At 38.8% G+C, this 17,103-nt stretch overlaps 1 protein-coding gene across 2 annotated transcripts in view; it reads left to right on the plus strand.

The window, feature by feature from the left end:
* Positions 1-17,103, plus strand: part of SEMA5A (semaphorin 5A) — a 403,052-nt gene that overhangs the window by 14,572 nt on the left and 371,377 nt on the right. Inside the window, exon 2 of one of the 2 annotated variants that reach the window (XM_059472240.1) lies at positions 10,055-10,105. The gene's annotated coding sequence lies outside the window, so the exon portion shown is untranslated. Of the gene's footprint in view, positions 1-10,054; positions 10,106-15,385; positions 15,464-17,103 lie in introns of those variants that run through there. The other variant, XM_059472411.1, reaches the window with a different exon arrangement.

A 17,103-nucleotide genomic window follows, 5' to 3' on the forward strand; every position in this document is an offset into this window, starting at 1 on the left:
CTTCCTTCAGTCATAACATGCCCTTAGAAATTATGAAAAATGGAGACACTCTAAATATGACAGTAGGAAACAGGATATAGAAATTTAAGCAGTAACTAATTTTTTGGTTGCCTTCTTAGAAAAATCTATTTCTGAACTACTTACAATGACTAATTTATAGATATATTTTTAATGACCTTATATCAACCAATGAAAGCCTTGGGAGATCTGACTTGTGCTTAGCCTTTTACAGAAGACACAAACCTGTCCAGTGACCCAGCTGAACTAAAGGGAGGGACGGCACATATGGTCAGTAAGGAAAATGGACAATGCAAGTGTTGCCAGCTCATCTCAGAAGCGTTCCCATCTGGCTGAGGGTCCTGCTCTCCTTTGCTGAGTGGATAAAGATGCTGTTTGCCATGCCAAAAATTGCCATGACCTCTTCAGGCTTGGTGAAACGTGTGTGCACAGCATTTTTAGGTTCGATTCATGGTCTGATGTCTTAGGACAAACCACACCTTCATTAGTGCTTTAAGCTGATATTCTGCACTGTGAACTGGAATAATTGAGTCATGCATTTCCCTCTGTTGGTGTGCTAATCTCTGTAGAAAAATGACATGGGGAGTTAGGAATGGTGATAGATTAAAACTGCTAGATTTGTCAAAGTTTATCTGTCAGAACTCCAATTCATGAGTCCCTCTAAATCACTCTACTCTTAAACCCCACTTCCCAACAACAAAAAAACCACCAGGAAACAAAAATTCCACAAGGTATCACCCAACCCCCTCCATGTGTCTGTTCAAATATTAAATATAATGTTTTTTTTTCAAATGGAGCTGGATATTACATGTTTATATGATATGGCATTAGCACAAAGCAGAGTGCAGCCTGGAGAAGAGAAAGTTCCCAGTTTCCCTTTTAGGACCTTCTAATACCTAAAGAGGACCACGTGAAAGCTGGAGAGAGATTTTTACAGGGATATGTATAGATAGAACGAGAGGGAATGGCTTCAAACTGAATTAGATTAGATCTTGGGATGCAATTCTTTACTGTGAGGGTGGTGAGGTACTGGCACAAGTTACCCAAAGAAGCTGTGGCTGGCCTGTCCCTGAAGGTGCTCAAGGTCAGGTTGGATGGGGATCTGATCAGCCTCAGTGAGGGTGTCCCTGCCCATGGCAGGGGCTTGGAACTGGAGGATCTTTATGGCCCTTTCCACCAGGCCATTTTATGATTTTTTGGTTCTGTGATTTTATGATTAGACCTGACGACCTGAAAATGCTCCTAAGGATGTTTTCAAGAGTCAATGCCACTTGTGTAATCAGTTTTTATATTTCATTTGTACATTCTGGTTACTTGCATGAATGTTTATCTTTGGGCCTTATGAGTGGTTTTCCCCCTTCAAGAATTAGAATTAACACCATGCACAGTTTTCACTTCTGTTTTATAAGATTTGTTTTCCAGATGCTTTTTAAGGTTCCTGACTACCACTTGCACAGCTGTACCCCAGATTTACTTGTCACAAATCTTTCTTCAGCGGGTTCTTTTCACTTATACTGACAAGTGTAGTCAAAAAAATTAGATAGTTCCCAGATGGCTTTTCATAGCTCAGCAAAAAGATAACCCCCCTAACTATGGTAACTCTAGCAAGGGTGCATCAAGAAACTTGTATTTGCAGCCCTGCACCAGAGAGGGAGAGAAATTTGCAGTGTGCTATGTTGGTGGCCAGAACTTCCTGTAACCCTCAGCCTGGGTGCAGTTGGACCAGCTACTTATTTTAGGTTTCTCCAAGAGTAGTTCTCTGCCGGGCTATTTTGCACATAGCAGCATCTTGGACTTTTCATGATAAATGTAAGCCAAATCCTAGGCTGAAATGAAAAAGAGCCCATGACTGTCTGCAATGGCTGAGTAGATGCCCCACTCTTTCCCTCTGGCCCCAGTGGAGCCTGAGCATCACTTTTGCTTTCATGTTCTGCTGAAACAGTCAAACTGAAGTGGCCAAATGCTGCCAAGAGAAAATCCTTGGGAAAATGGATGCTCAGCTGGATGGGAATCTGTACAACAGGCAGGGAAAAAAGGTATAAAGCAAAGATAGGAGGAACAAAATATAATTCATGTTTCAAACAGTTCTTTTGGGAAGCCGACGATTTTGGTAGCTTCTGAAAGCATTTAGAGCAGCAAAGTGATTTGCAGTTTATTTCAAGATACGAACTCACCTAAATGACCAGCCTATTCATGGGGACTCACTTTAACCACATTTAACTGATATTTTCCAGAGATCTTTCGTATTCTTTCTGTAGAAAGATTTTACCTTGACTTATTTTCAACAATACTCCCTTGTAATGACGAAGATGTCTGTTCCTCCTGTTTCATAAATCAAACACCATTATTTTCTTTCTCACTCGTGCCTGTGAATCTAATATTTAAAATGGTCTAATTCTCCTCACAGTAAGACAAATAGGCTCCAGGAAATGGGTAAAAATTACTAAACCTCCTAATCTTGCAAAGGAGTTCTATTTTTCTTCAAAAACTTCTGCCAACAAAAGCTAAACCCAAAACGTCTATACTGACTTAGCCATTTCTTAAAGTTGGGAACCATAACTTTGTATGAATAGTGATTAATTCATAAGATGTAGTGGATGGTTTGAAGCACAGGTGGCATGGGTTAAAAAAGGCTGGAAACCATTCTTTATTCCAGGATATGCAAAAAGGAGTGCATGAATAAATTTATTGTAGATATCGAAGTATCTTGGCTGGAAAAAAGTCTTTACAGCTGTGTTTAGATAGAGTTAAAATAATACTGCCTGTTTGTGTTGTACTTTAATATAATTTGACCAGTTAGTAAAACTGAAAGTGCTTTATTAGAAACATAACAATTCTACTGTAAACTTTTCCAGAAATAGCCAGTAGTGTTTATGCTGATAAGATATTGCATTATAAATTCTCCATAAAACTAAAAAACAATGCCCCTCATTCTCTCAGTCTCCTTCAGAGAATAAGATAGATCTGTAAGTTGTAGTTGGATGTGGATACCTCTTTCCTTTTTTTTTTTTTTTTTTTCTCCATTTTGTTTTCCTTTTACTTGCTGGTAAACTTGGTGGGTAAGCATGAAAATATTTAGCACTTCCCAAAAAACTTCCTTTCCTACCTCATATTGAAAAATGCAGAATTATTTTAAACAAGTTCATTACAGAGCACCTTTCTTTTGTAGTCCTGTTGTAGCTCCTTGAGGTGGGCATCAAAATCAAGGCTTTGAAAGATGCTCTTCCCTTCTCAGCTCCTCTGTTCTGAGAGAGTAAAGCTACTGTGCACTTGTCAGGCTTTAAGAAAATGGAATCACTAGTAGAGACTTCTGAAAAGTAAGTCTGAAAATGTGTGGAAAATAAGTATGTACCTATGCATGCAGTGTTTGTGTGGTTTTCTGTTGGGACATTTTGTTGTTGGTTTAGTTCGTTTGGTTTTTCCCTTTGGCTCCATCACTTTGGCCTTGTGGTTAGTTCATTTATCTGCAGAATTAGAAAGAAAGTTCTATTTTGGGGAAGTGCAATTTTTATGTCACAGCATGTAAGGTCTAACAAAATTCAAGTGCAAGGTAGGATTCATTAAGGAAATATTTACACGTTTGTGGCAATCTTGCAGATTAAGGAGAGCTTGCTGTGTTTCTCTTGGTTATTGGCATGCAGGCATTCATTAGTCAGCTTGGATGTCAGGAGGGCAAAAAGTTACACTTGAGGAGCTGAAGCAAAACACTCTTGCGTAAAGAAAGGTAGCTGGGTGAAGGCTATTTGTTTCTCAAGGCAGGAAAGTGCATTTACTAATTATCCTTCTTGACCGTGCTCCTAACGGGAAGATTTTGCAAGATGTGTTGCTGTGTGTGTAACCAATGCACAGCTATAAGTAACTAGATATGTAGTGAACAGTTTAAACAACCATTATGAGGTGAGTGTATTCATAAAAATTCATATAACAAGGAAAGACAAAATAGTGCTTCTGACTTCATTAACTAAGGCAGAATAGTAAATTCAACTAGTAGTGCAGTCTGTGAGAATATTAAGGGTCAGTATTGATCAGCTTTTCTTATAATACAAGATTTTTTTAAAAGACTTACATTTTAACTAGAAATTGATAATGGTCCCCTTGATTATTCTCATTAAAACTTAAAATCAAGCCTCAAGCCTAAGAACTACTGCCACAGAGGCCATTGGGGGGAGATACTGCTTGAGGCGTACTTGGCAAAAGCCTACTTTTTTAAAAAAAGAATTTCCTGGAATTTCTCAAAAGCAGAAAGAACATGTAGTAAACTTAAAAGTTTAACTTTTATTCTTTTCTGCTGTGGCTGGGGAATCACAATCAATCATGCTCTTATTTTTAACAGATGCTGTTCTTCCAAATATTGTAACTTACTGTAATGGTATTTTATGTAACTAGACAAAAAGGTATCTCTTCATGATCTCACAGATGTGTCCTCACCAGGTTTCCCCTGTTGTCTTAGGAAATATTTTCTTTCTGCAAAAACTTTCTGCTTTTTTTTCCTTCCTGATTTGTCACTTGCAGCTTATCTCTCTTCAAAGACACATTCTGTAACAGAATAAAGCCAGTTTCTGGTGATCTTTTAGGAAATGGAAAAATAAAGGTAGATCAGGCTGAAATGTAGAGAGCTTTGAGAAATGATATAAAAACACACACAAGTCACAAGCATCAGAAATGCTATTTCCTTCTCTTCCCCATGAGAATCTTGCCTAAAACAAAATAAGAAAAATCTTACATTTATATTGCTTTTTAACTTGGTCTAAGCCGAGAAGAACTATTCTATTTTCAGTTTACCATTAGAGAGCAGAGATACTAATCTATGTTTAGATCCATTGTTTGAATTAATGTTAATTTACGACTCTGGAATAGGCTCACAACATGACAACCTTTTGAGCTGACATCCAGCTGTGGGATCTTGGCAGGTATCAGGAGAACAAGACCAGATTTTCTGGCTTCCTCCAATTCTTATGGTTTTTACTTCAAAATAACTTAGGTTACTATATCCTGTGTAAGGCTGTAACAAGTGTAGCGTGGGGTCAGGAGCCTGCAATACCCCGCCTATGTTATTTCTTGTGTTTCTTATCCTCAGGTGCTTCCAAGGGAGAGTTAAGTTGATGTGACTGCAGGGAAAGTTTTTCAGTAGCAGGGTTATTCCTAAGTATACTGATAGCTTTTTGTAATCTCTTTACTGTGGAACATACCCTCTGTGTCCCTGAGCTGCTCTTCTGTGTTTGGTGAATTCACCCAAGGATCATGCTAAATTTTAATTGAGTTGTTGCTTTTTAGTGAACATTCAAATGCATGAGTAAGGATTGCATTTGCAGGACTTTAGATTTGTGCGATTTCTATCTACATTAGCCTGGTTCCTCCTAACACGATATCAGCAATTTGAAAAAGTGAAGGATGTAAAAATCTGGAGATTATTAACAGGAAAGATGTTTTGAACAGAAGTAAAAAAGTCACACATTTTCACAAGCACTAATTACTAGCAAAATATTGCTAGAGATAAAGTCTAATTTTAAATTCTGGGTGCAGAATGATTGTCTTGTTGTTTTAGGGAAAAAGAGACAAAGTGCATCTATAAAATCCAACTGCAAATGTTTTCCTGTGCTGCCTCATTGATTCACAATGTCTTGCTGTGCATCCTTTATGATTAGGGATTTACCAACTGTGTGGGTCACAGCATTATTCTCAGCTTTGGTTAATTCCTCTCTGCTGAGGGCATTGGCTGTGTTGTACAGCAAGTATCCTTGGGCTCTTCAACTCTGAGATATTTCTACAACAGCTTTTCATGTTTGCATTATAGTCTTCAGCAAAACGCAATCAGCATATCTGCTGGGGAATTCAGCTTTACTTTTTTGTGTGATTCTACTATGTCTTGAAACTTTTAACTGCACCATAAGAAATATTAGGTGAAGGGTAGCTGAAGACATTGGCAGCTGCTTGTGTTTCTGTTGGATCTTTGCTCTCAGAGAAGAGTTACAGGGAGTTAACTTTAGAGTGTGTAGTGAGCTCACTGGTAGAATGCTACTGCTAAAATCATCAGCAATAAAGAGGCCAAATTCACAAACCCCATATTGTTAACAGGCCATTAAAGCTGACAGGAGCCATATTTATCTTTTCTGCCTCTGCTGTTTCAGACTCTCTACAAGTGAATGACACCCTGAGTTGATTTAAGCTGCTGTTGTACAAATCTAATTTAATTTTAGCCTTTCATTTTCCAGATCACTTTCTCCTCCCTTTCCTGCTGCTACCTAGACTATTGCCACCATGATGGAATACAGTTGCTCTGTCAATTATGTAGTGGTTTGAGGGTTTTGGGGGTTTTTTGTTTGTTTTTGCTTTTTGTGGGTTTGTTTGTTTGTTTTTGGGGTTTTTCTGTGACAAAACCTGTCTGAACTGTTCTGTGAAAATTGTCTGTTTTAAAAATAACTAGCCAATCACTCTCCCTTCTTTGGGACAGACTATGCATTCTGCACTGCTTTTTTATAAAGGCATAATAGCAGTTCCTTCCTTTTCTGTGTTTTTGAATGGAAAAGATTCTTGCTAAGGCATGATGTAGATCTGGATTATAAAATGTAACTTGTTCTGCTACGTGCAACAACTCTGTGCATGTCTGTCGTAGGGCACACATGCACTCAAGATTCATGCTATTCTCCTTCAGAAAATTATAATTATGGATTCTATGGTATTCTAGTTAATTTTTCCTAAAGGCAGAAGTTAAATGTCTATTTATCATTTAGTTGGAAATATCAGATCAGCGTCAGTCAGTTGGTGCAGTGTTAGTACAGTATCAGTAACACAGATCATCCCAGTTATTCGTTTGCCAAAAAGAAGAGGAAAGCTGTTACAGTTCTATAACTTCTCTCTTTTCCCACTTGCATTGCATCATCTGGTGCCAGTCACCTCTCCTCACATGGGGTTGCTGCCTACATACATAAAGATCTAATTTAATAGTCTTATTGAAATTATCAAGGGCATAATAAGAATTTGAAAATATAAGTCTAGGTCAATTAAATGCTTTGATAGTAACTTTGAACTACAAGGAAAACAAGTTCCTTCCCTGACAAAAATACTTGATTTTGGTTGAGACTGCAGAAGATTACTGTACTTTATGGAGTGTAAGGTGTATAGAAACAATGTGTTTTGTTCAGACAGAGGAGGAAAACAAAGATATCAACAAAAAGAAAGCAAAGATATCAACAGCAACCAAAAAGAAAAGTAAAATAAAAAAAAAATAAAAAAACCCAAACCAAAAAAACTTTATGCTTACAACAAACCTTTTATACTTACAACCTATGGCAAAGAATTGCTCTTCTCAAGGAAAAGTTATGACGCTTGTCATTCATGTTGTCCAGCCTATCAAAACGTGCATCTGAGCAGGCTTCATTTTAGGGCTGTATTTGACTTTAACACCAAAGATAATTTTCTTGTTAATTAAAATTCTATCTTCTGTTGGCTAAATTATTATATTGCTTGTTATTCTAGTTAATCTGTATGCTCAGTGTTTCTCTTCTTTTGAGTGGCTGGGTTTCTTGGGTTGGTGGTCTGTGAGTTGGTGGCCACCCCAATCTGCCCCTCCAGAATTACCCTTTATCCAGGCAGTGCTGATTTCAGCACAGTTGCTGAGTTGGCTTTGTTAGTTACTTCATTGTCTTGGGAGCTCTGACAGATGACCTTGTGGCCTGCAAATTCTGCATTCTGTGTGTCCACTCTCAGTGGTACATCCTTCTCCCCAGGCTTTGTCAGTCTCCCCCTAGGTCTGAGATCACTGCAGCATGTCAAGCCCTAAATCTTAACAAGGGAATTCTACTGACATGTTGTTTATCTTTCTAACACCTGGACATTCAATCCCTGCTGTGACTGGGACAGAGTGGGAAGGGGAGGATGCTGCTCTCCTGAAGTTCTTCCAGCACAGCCACATTGCTAACCATGGGCTGAGGGCTGCTGCCCCAGCCACTGGCAGGGTTTTGCTGTAACTGGGAATGAGCTCTGACCAGTTTGCTGACAATGTTCCCAATGCAAGGCTGCTCATTGGGAAATATGGGACAATGCCCCCCTTTCTTCCTGCTCTTAATCTGGTCTTCCAAAGGTGACTGCCACATGACTGCTCTGCAAATTGATGCAATTGTGTTTGACAAGCATGGATTTTGTGAAGTAAATAGGAGTTATTTTATGCTTTTCTTTGTTTTCTTCTGCTGTACTGCTGTAGGGCACTAGTCCCACTATTAACTGGAAAATTTTATCTTAGAGCATCTTCAAACTAGAGCAGAGGGGCTGTTGGCAACTCCAGCTGAGGCTGCATCTGGTCTAGGCTTCTCTCCTGCCATGAAGCAATTTAAGTGTCTTCCTGTGAGTCATTACCCGAGGTGAATCGATATGTACTTCTGTGAGCGTTAGAATTAATGAAGATTGGTCTCTGAAGGATTTGTGTCTTATGACTACAACCTCTGATGTCTGCTGGAGTACAAACACCACATGAAATTTCTTGTGCAATTGAGGTCCTGCAAACCTCTTTCTGTGCAGATTTTTTTCTAAGGATCTCTGCGTGTTTTAGCTTGTCCTTTAGTGCAGGCCTCTTTTTCTTTCCAGTTTTCTGGTTCCATGAAACTGAAGGATATAATGGCATTGGAGGTTTTTATGCTCCTGTTTAATGTGTTTGAAATTGGCTAGTAGGTTGAAAGATAACTGGGGAATGGAATTGCAAATTCTCACATGCAGACACAGTGTAATTGAATGAGATTTTCTTCTTCAAGAAGCCAGGTTAAGAAGAGGTGAGACAGCAATCCTGCAGAATGATTGCCTAGACTGTGAGGACTAAAGGGCTGGGGTACAAGGCTGTTTGTAAATAGAAGATAAGCTCAAATAAACAAGTATACTTTAACTCTGCACAACCCAACATTTCATGACAGAGCAGATTTGGAAAGGCAGGGGCTTATTACTAAATCTTTACTGATGAGATTGGGACACTGAAAATAATATTAATGCACTCATAACTGGGAGTTGCAGCTCAGGAAGGAGCCCTTGGAGTTGTCATGACTGCTTTCGTAGTTCTCTGAAATCCATTAGCTCTTTTTGAAGCAGAGATCAAACCCAGGTTTTTAAAAATATAAAAATCTTGGCCAGGATCAAGAAGGATTTTAAAGATAGAATGAACTGCATTATTTTGCTTCTGTATAAAATCATCATGCACTTGCATCTTGAGAACTGTGTGCAGTTTTGGCATCATGACCCAAAGGAACATAAAGTACCACTTCAGAAAGAACAGAGGGAAGGGCAACTAAAATGATAAAGTGGATGAAACAGACTGAGGAGGGACTTATGAAGATCCAGGTTTCTTCAGTTTTGAGCAAAGGTTGAGGTGTGATGTCACCAAATAATACACCACCACAAAGGCAGCACATAAAGTGTCGTCCATCAACTTCAAATTGCAAGAATTGAAGGACACTAGACAAAAATAGCAGTAAACAAATTTCAAGCACTCAAAAGAAAGTATTTTGCACTGAAGGTTGCAAACTTTTTGCACTCACTTGCAGAGGAAACAGTGGAGATGGATAGTATCAGCAGGTTCAAGAGAGTTGCTTGAATTTATGAGCAGCAGCTCCATAGATGGATAGTACACAGGGGAGGTTAGTCCTGTCCACCATTTCTAATTCATGGAGTTTGGAGACTGGAGGATGGAATAGACTGTAGGAAAAGCATCTCTTGCTGCTCTGTTGCAGAGGCAATACTGGGCTCGAGGAACCATTGTTCTGAACTGTTGGGACAGTCCTTAAATTCTTGTAGTGTCCTGAGCTGACGTACAAGGTAAGAACTAGACTGTAGATTTGAAGTGATGGTGTGTGGAACAACAATTAAATCCCCTAGTTTTATCTGGTCTGTGTCAAAGGCAATAATCTGCTGACCTTAAATGTCAGTCTGGGGTGATCACAAAGCCAAGAGGGAACAAGTGAAACTGTGTCAGCATTATTGCTTGAAGAATAGATTAAAGACTTTTTTTTTTTAAGAATATATTAAAGATTTTTCTCTGCTTTTGCATATTTTTCAGAGCTGCATGTTGAATTGTGGTTGATGATGGAACTACATGCAGATGACAGAGGTTGGTGACAATTTTCTTTTACAGTGAAACCTGTGAATTTGCTTAAACATACACTGTTAACTGGATTTTCCTCTTTGACAATGAAACACCCCATTTCATCACTGTGATATACCATTGTTTAGTTAAATGATGAAGTATACAGAGTACAGTGACTAATTTGAGAGAGACGAGATCATTGTATTTATACTCTGGTAAGCAAAATTAGCACAATGCATTTTGCGTGTGTAATCATAATACTTTGACCTCAAAGTAAAAATGCCTGATAGTTTGAGGATGGCAACTCTTTCTGAAGCAAGCCTTGAAGTATTTACTAAGTGGCATTACAAGAAATAGCAACAAAAAATGAATTAATTTCTAATCCAAGTGGTGAAATGAAATAACAAAATAAATTTGTAAAACATCTGTTTTCTTACATTATGGGTCTCAAAGTGGTTTTATTTTCTCAAAGACAGCAAGAAAAACCACAGAAAAAAAACTTCTTTGTGTATGTTGTACATTACAAGGTGTTGCTTTGACTCTCTTACATCATGCTAATTATTTTATGGCGTTTTTTATCCAAATGGGTGTTTCATCATCTCCAATGGCCACTGTAGGGCGCATTTAAAATAACATGAAAGACTGAAATACTTTGGAAATGTCAGTGGGTACAAGTCTCTAAGTATTTATTGGCTGATACTTTGAACATTCTTTGGGCTCAAGAAAGTATTTTGCCTTCTTACATAACCAGGTACTTTACACGTGTTGAGCATTTTTTCCCGACTCGGTGAAACTTTACATGGAGTAAATTAAGTCTTGAAGAAACATTTTCTTTCACAAACAGCTGTTCTCTCTGCAAATGTTAGTCCTCCAACTGTTCTTTGCTATCTATCAGTCCATTTTAGGGCCAAACTAGGCTGGCTTTACACTGACTGGTTCTTAATGCTGTGAGTCATTCATTATAATGGGATATTGCTAAGGTAAATAAAAGTACAGATCAGAAAGGAAGCATATGGTTATTACTCTATTTTTGTTTTTTAATGTATGTGTCTCCTGGAAAATATAATAAAGTAAAGAATATGAACAAAGAAAGAGAGACTGAGACATGGAAATGTGAGAAAAATGTGTATAAAGGATGCTTCAGAAAATAATTGGAAGGGGGCAAGGGGAGAGAAATAATTTAATTATAACAAGGGATTTAAAAATATTTCTGTTGAAATAACAAATCTAGTGGTGTCATGAAGAGTAAGTGGTTAACCTTGTCTCTGAGACGCAATACAGCAAAATAGGACCAAAAGGGAGCACTTACAGGCATAAGGAAAAGAAAACTGAGGTCTTCTTAAATAAAAATAATAAATAAAATAACTCAGAAGACTGAGAGGACTTAAGCTATGGAGGGTGACAGTGCCAAGCACTAGTTCTTACTGTTAGACCAGCCTGAAAATCTGCAAAGAACAGCAAGTTCCTAACTTTCCTTGAGATACCAGGGTCATACTGGATCCTGGCATGCTTGTTGCCATCATGATTTCCCTTAAATTCAGGTGTTTTGCATCAGATACAGCCAGTAGATCTGGTCCAAAGTGTGCAGAGATGATTAGTGTGGTGGTAGAGGCTGGACAGTCTGCCCTGGCTTGCCAGTAGTGTTCTTAGGTGGATGTTGATCTGCAGCAAGTCAGGAAAAAAAAATTAGTTAAATACTATTTTCTTTCTACCAAACAAACATGTTTACTGTCAAGGCCAAACTTCTTTTGCTCTCGATGTTTACATCAGCAGTGAGGATAAATCTTCTCTACGGAGTCCTTGTGTGAATAGTGCAGGGGCTGTCCCTCTGTCCCTCTCTTGCTGTGGGTGTAGCAGTGTGGGTGAGCAAGCACTGCCGGGGACTTGAATGGTCCATCTTAAATGTGCCCCGAGGTTTTCAGAAGTCTGTCCTGGTGCTGAGGGGTTGGGCAGCTGTGGCCAGGATGTTGGTGGTGGAGATATCGATGAGAAGTGTGTGTGCTCCAGGCTGGTTCTATGGGCTGTTGTGCTTGTCTTGCGAGGTGTCCTCTGTGGGACACCAAATCCCAAGGGTTTCCTCCTCTTGGTGAGTTATTCGGGAATGTGCTCTTCTTTTGCCAGGCTGGCAAGCTCTGCTACACAGCGGACAGGATAGATCTTGATGAAGAAGGATTGCAGCAGGGAAAGAAAGTCATGTTTCTCTGCCTGTGGATGACTTTTTGTAGAGTTTCTGTCCTCACAGAAACTGCTGCTGGCAAGCAGAAAGCAGAGCTTTAGTTTGGGTCCCTTAGGATGTGATGAGTGGGGAGTAGGGAAAACAACTGCAGAAACAACAGGCAGCAAAGTAAATGAAGAGCCATGCTGGGACATTGCTCTTGCAGTTTATGGAAAATAGCAGGAAATACACACAATCAGTAACCACAAAAAGATTTGCAATAGATGACAACTGAGCACCGATAAGGAGGCGTAAAAACATTAGAGACAATTTTGGTTTGGTGACTTCACTGTCCTACATTTTAGATTGCTCAGCTGATCACTAATAAGAAGCAGAGAAACAGATTTTGAAAGTATAAAAGCTCTGCCTAATGGTGAAAGGAAGCAGAGGCACAAACACATGGATAGAGATAGGGTTAATAGGGGCAAAATTAGGAACAGTACAGCATGCTCCCAAAAGGATTAAGGAAAAAGAGTTGGTAGAGGATGAGACAGTAAGAACAGTGAGAGTGAGAAGACAAGAACAATAATTTGGTAGCTTGATGCTAAAAAGCAGATTGAAGATATGAAGTGGATTGGAATTAGTAGTGTTATAATTGATGAAGCCTTGTTCAGTAAGAAAAGCTTCTAATTCAAACTTCCAATAGCATTAACAATGTATTTTTCTATTGTGGTATTTTTAGTAAGTATTTAGTTTGTATTTACTGCACCATTAATGTAGGGCAGCGTCAGAAAAAGCAAGACACTATCTGTCTGGAAGTTAAAGAGATTTTTGTGTTTCTCCTTTGATTGCTGTTGCCTTCTCTCTCCAGTCTTAAAAGCCTTGAAACATCTGATTAGATGTATCCTTCATGGCTGGAAGGTAGCTGCAAGCTGCCATATGTATTTGTTACAGAGAATAATCCTCTGTCTCTATATGTTCCCATGTTCCTGTCAAAAGGGAAATTTCAGGCATGCTTAGTATGATTTTACAGTTTCCCAAGGGGGCATAGTATCTCTAGGTAAGAAAGGATTTTACCACAGAAGCAATAAAAATTCGGACATGGGGTGTTTACATTGCATGTAAAACAGTTGAATTATTTATTCATTTAATTGTATAGATCAAGTTAAAAGGCAAAATTATTTCTTCCTCTACTCATTACACAGTGAGAATAAATTTCTCTGTGCATCAGTGCATCCAGACATCCATAAGAACTGAGGTTATAATCCAAACCCCATATAGTCTACAGTTTCCTGAATCCTACTGAATTCAATTGGTTTACTATAAAGTATAAACTGGAAAGATAAAGTTCTAAAATCATTCCTCTTCCTGATAAATTTGCTGCTGAATGTCAATCATAGTGTTGCTTTGCTTAGACATGGCATTAGAATGCATGTTGTGGGGCAGACATGAAAAATTTTATCAGTGTTTGTTGGAATTGGTTTCTTAGCTACCACCAAAACTTACCCAAATTATCCATTTTTTCTGTCATCAATTTTTAAGGCTGTGAAGCCATCTTGAATCCTGATCTTTTGTGTAGTATGAATCTGCATTTTGCAGAACTCTGGCATGTCTGATATGTGTGTCTGTTCACTCACGCTGTTACCCTGGCATTGTAAAGAGATGAAGGTTTTATGTACATGAAAATACATACAGGTGAATTCTTTGTTGCAAAAAGCAGTGATGGGTGTTAGGCAGACTAGTGAAACAGAACCATTTCCAGAACATATTCCCATGTGAGTCTTTAAGCAACTGATGTGGGCAATATCTATCATTGTGTCCCATGTAGCATGAACATACTGCTGATATTTATCAAAGAGGTATCTAAAAAAAAAATTGCTTCTGGGTGAAATTCAAATGTAGAACATGAAAAATGATGAAATCATAGCGGTTATTCGGACTCTAAAAGTTTAGAGAATGTCTAGTGCTTTGGAGGTTTGAGAGAAATTATATCTGAGCTCTCTTTGTTCATGTAAGCAGTTCAGGATTGGAGGAATAATAGAAAAGGATTTGAATGTGAAATATGATGTATATATCCAAGTTAATACTGACTGTTGAAATGCTCTTTACCCACGTTATTCTTTTGGGGCTTGAACTTTAAGTCTCAAAGTAAAATCAGCATATGTATTTCAGTCTTAAAATTTGCTGAGAACATGGAATGTAAAACACAGAAAGAAGGCCATGAGCTGTATGCACTTTCCTGTGGAAGAAACCACTAAGCAGAAAAGCCAACTAGAGAATGCACAGAATGGACAAGCAATAACCCTGATCCAGTATGTTGCAGGTATCTTCCCCTTTCACTTCCCTGTTGAGTGACAGGGGAAAGAAAAACTTCCATGAATTCTGCTGCCACTGTTCAGCTGTAGCCATCAGGGAAAGTGTCATGAAGAGGACTCTGCTCTGTGTATCCACTCTGGGAGCTGCTGCATGTGTTACTTCATCTCCTCTTTCTCCAGTCTTTGCTTATCCAACAGTAGAATTTTCAAAATGCTGTGAATTGAGTGCCCAGCAGCAAGCAGGCCACTTACTGAGGTGCAAAATGGAGCTTCAGGAAGGGAAGGGTACTGACAGTAGACATGACCAAAATGGAAGCTGAGAGATAAAACCCAGGAAAGATGAGAGTGTATTTCTAGAGCTGCATATAAAACAGGTAGTACATTTATCTAACTATGAGATGCATTCAATGGATCCTGTTTTAGGGGCTGATTAATGAAGCACATAACGTTGGAAGGAGTATTATGGATCTCTTGTCACTGTAGTGCTGTGACATGTTGTATTGGCTTTCTGTAAGTGGCAATAAAAATAGGAAAAAAATGCCCTCTGTAAAGGAAGGAGATGTCTTGCACTAATTCTCACTGCTTTTGAAATGGTATTTGGTAAGCCTAAGATGTCAGAAGCATACCTAAATAGTCTCTCAGAAGAAAGGAGCTTGTGGGCTTGTAGGAGGATAGAATATAAGAAAATAAAGATAGTGTAGAAAGTAATCTTACCCCTAAGGAGTTGCAGCTGGGCCAATTATCAAAGATTAGGATCAGGCCTGACTTTAACAGGCCACAGCTGTAACCAGTGAGAAGAAGAGTGCTATAAAAGAGTGGGGTGGCTGGTTGAAAGGGGCACTGGAGTTGGCTGCTTGGTGAAGAAGAAAGAGTCAGTGCTCTGAGGAGCTGACCACAAGAAACACCAAGCAGGTATGGAACTTGTGATAAGAACGCAACAGTATGGAACCCTTGCAATAAGATGACAACTTGGGCTTGGATAAAATTTCTTTAGAGCGTCCATAAGTTATGTAGGAGTTCATAACTTATATTTCTTAAAGTTATTTATCAGTAGATTTTCAGTGTTCTTTGGTTGAGAAAGAACAGATAGTGTTGTTGTGGTTTAAGCTTAAGAAGAGTTTTTGTTAAGATATCTGGGCTCAACTGACGTCCACAAGAAGAAAACGTGCTATGATGTAATGAAATGTTTAAATTTAAATTAATTTAAATTCTTACTGTCTGAGTTCTCTAGGCCAGAAGCAGAGTGTTTTATGTGTCTCTGGAAGAGTACTTCTATTTATATTAATAATTATTTTCTAGAAATATAATTTCCTTCAACCAGAACTACTTCAAATTCTATCTGAAATAAAAAAAATTCATTTAAATGGAAAACCTAGGAGCCTTCTAGATAGCAAAATCTGAAAGGAAAGATTGTATTCCTCTATCCTCCTTTTACTCAGTGATTAGCTCAACCACCTGGGGTATGGAAGGACTGCCTGAGGTGATCTGCAGTTATATTAGAGTGCAGCAGTTGGTGGTTTCAGCAGTTTCCTTTGGTTAAATAAGCTAAAATTGGTGTTTTAAGTGCATCTGTTGAAGAGCCAGGAGCATATTTTGTAGCTCAGCAGAAGTAAGGAGCCCAAGGAACAGGTTTTAAGGTACATGAAGGCACTCTGAAATCTGTGCTTAGTGGAGACTAGGAAAGAGCAGTCCCATTCCTCATTTTGGAGTCTCCTGGTCGGTGGCAGTGGCACCAACCTGGTGGATCCAGTGCCCTTAGAGCTGAGCCTGATTTCATTTACAGATTGCTCTGGGTGAAATGAAACAGTTCCTTGTTATTATTGTCAGGGTTTGTCAAGGAAGTTTAGATAGTAATTTAGATTTACAGTTTGGACCTAGCTGAACTGAGGTGTGTGTAACTTCTGTGCAGGCTGGTGCTTGCTGACACACGGGTTGCATCAGTTCAGTCACCGAGTCCCACAGGTGAGTGCTGTGTCTCTGCTCCAAGCTGGTTTTTGGTGCTTGCTGCTGAGCCACACCGTGCAGTCCTGCACTGCCAGGATCAACATCCTGCTCTCCATCCTGGACTTTGTAGTTCCCACACACTCTGGATCTGAGCTGGCTTATGCAGGGTGAACTTGAATGTGACTGTACTCACTTCTGAGGTGAATTCTTGTAATGCAGGAGTGACTTTTACTCTTCTGTTAAAAAAAAAAAAAAGGAGTTGCATCGTTATATAGGTTTAGGTTCTAAGCTAGGTGCTGTTTGAAATGATTTATGAACAAAGAACTTCTTGGTCCGAGTCTCTCTTCTGGTAACTGATTTACAATATAGTAATCAGTACACTTAGGCCTCATGAGTCTTCAGAATAACAAAACAATATTAGCATTGCTTCATGTTTTTGTAGCCAGGTTCAAGTTTTATGGTATTACAGAAAGAATGTAAACAAAGCCCTACCTTGAACTTGTGACTTTTCTGTTTGGGTGTGAGAGGAGCATTGGGAAAATTGGTATTGGCACAGGTATCTTAATTTAGAAGTCTAAAGGCCTGCAGGGTATGAAAACAGATACATT

This window comes from Ammospiza nelsoni, chromosome 1, assembly GCF_027579445.1.
Source record: "Ammospiza nelsoni isolate bAmmNel1 chromosome 1, bAmmNel1.pri, whole genome shotgun sequence".
Taxonomy (NCBI): domain Eukaryota; kingdom Metazoa; phylum Chordata; class Aves; order Passeriformes; family Passerellidae; genus Ammospiza; species Ammospiza nelsoni.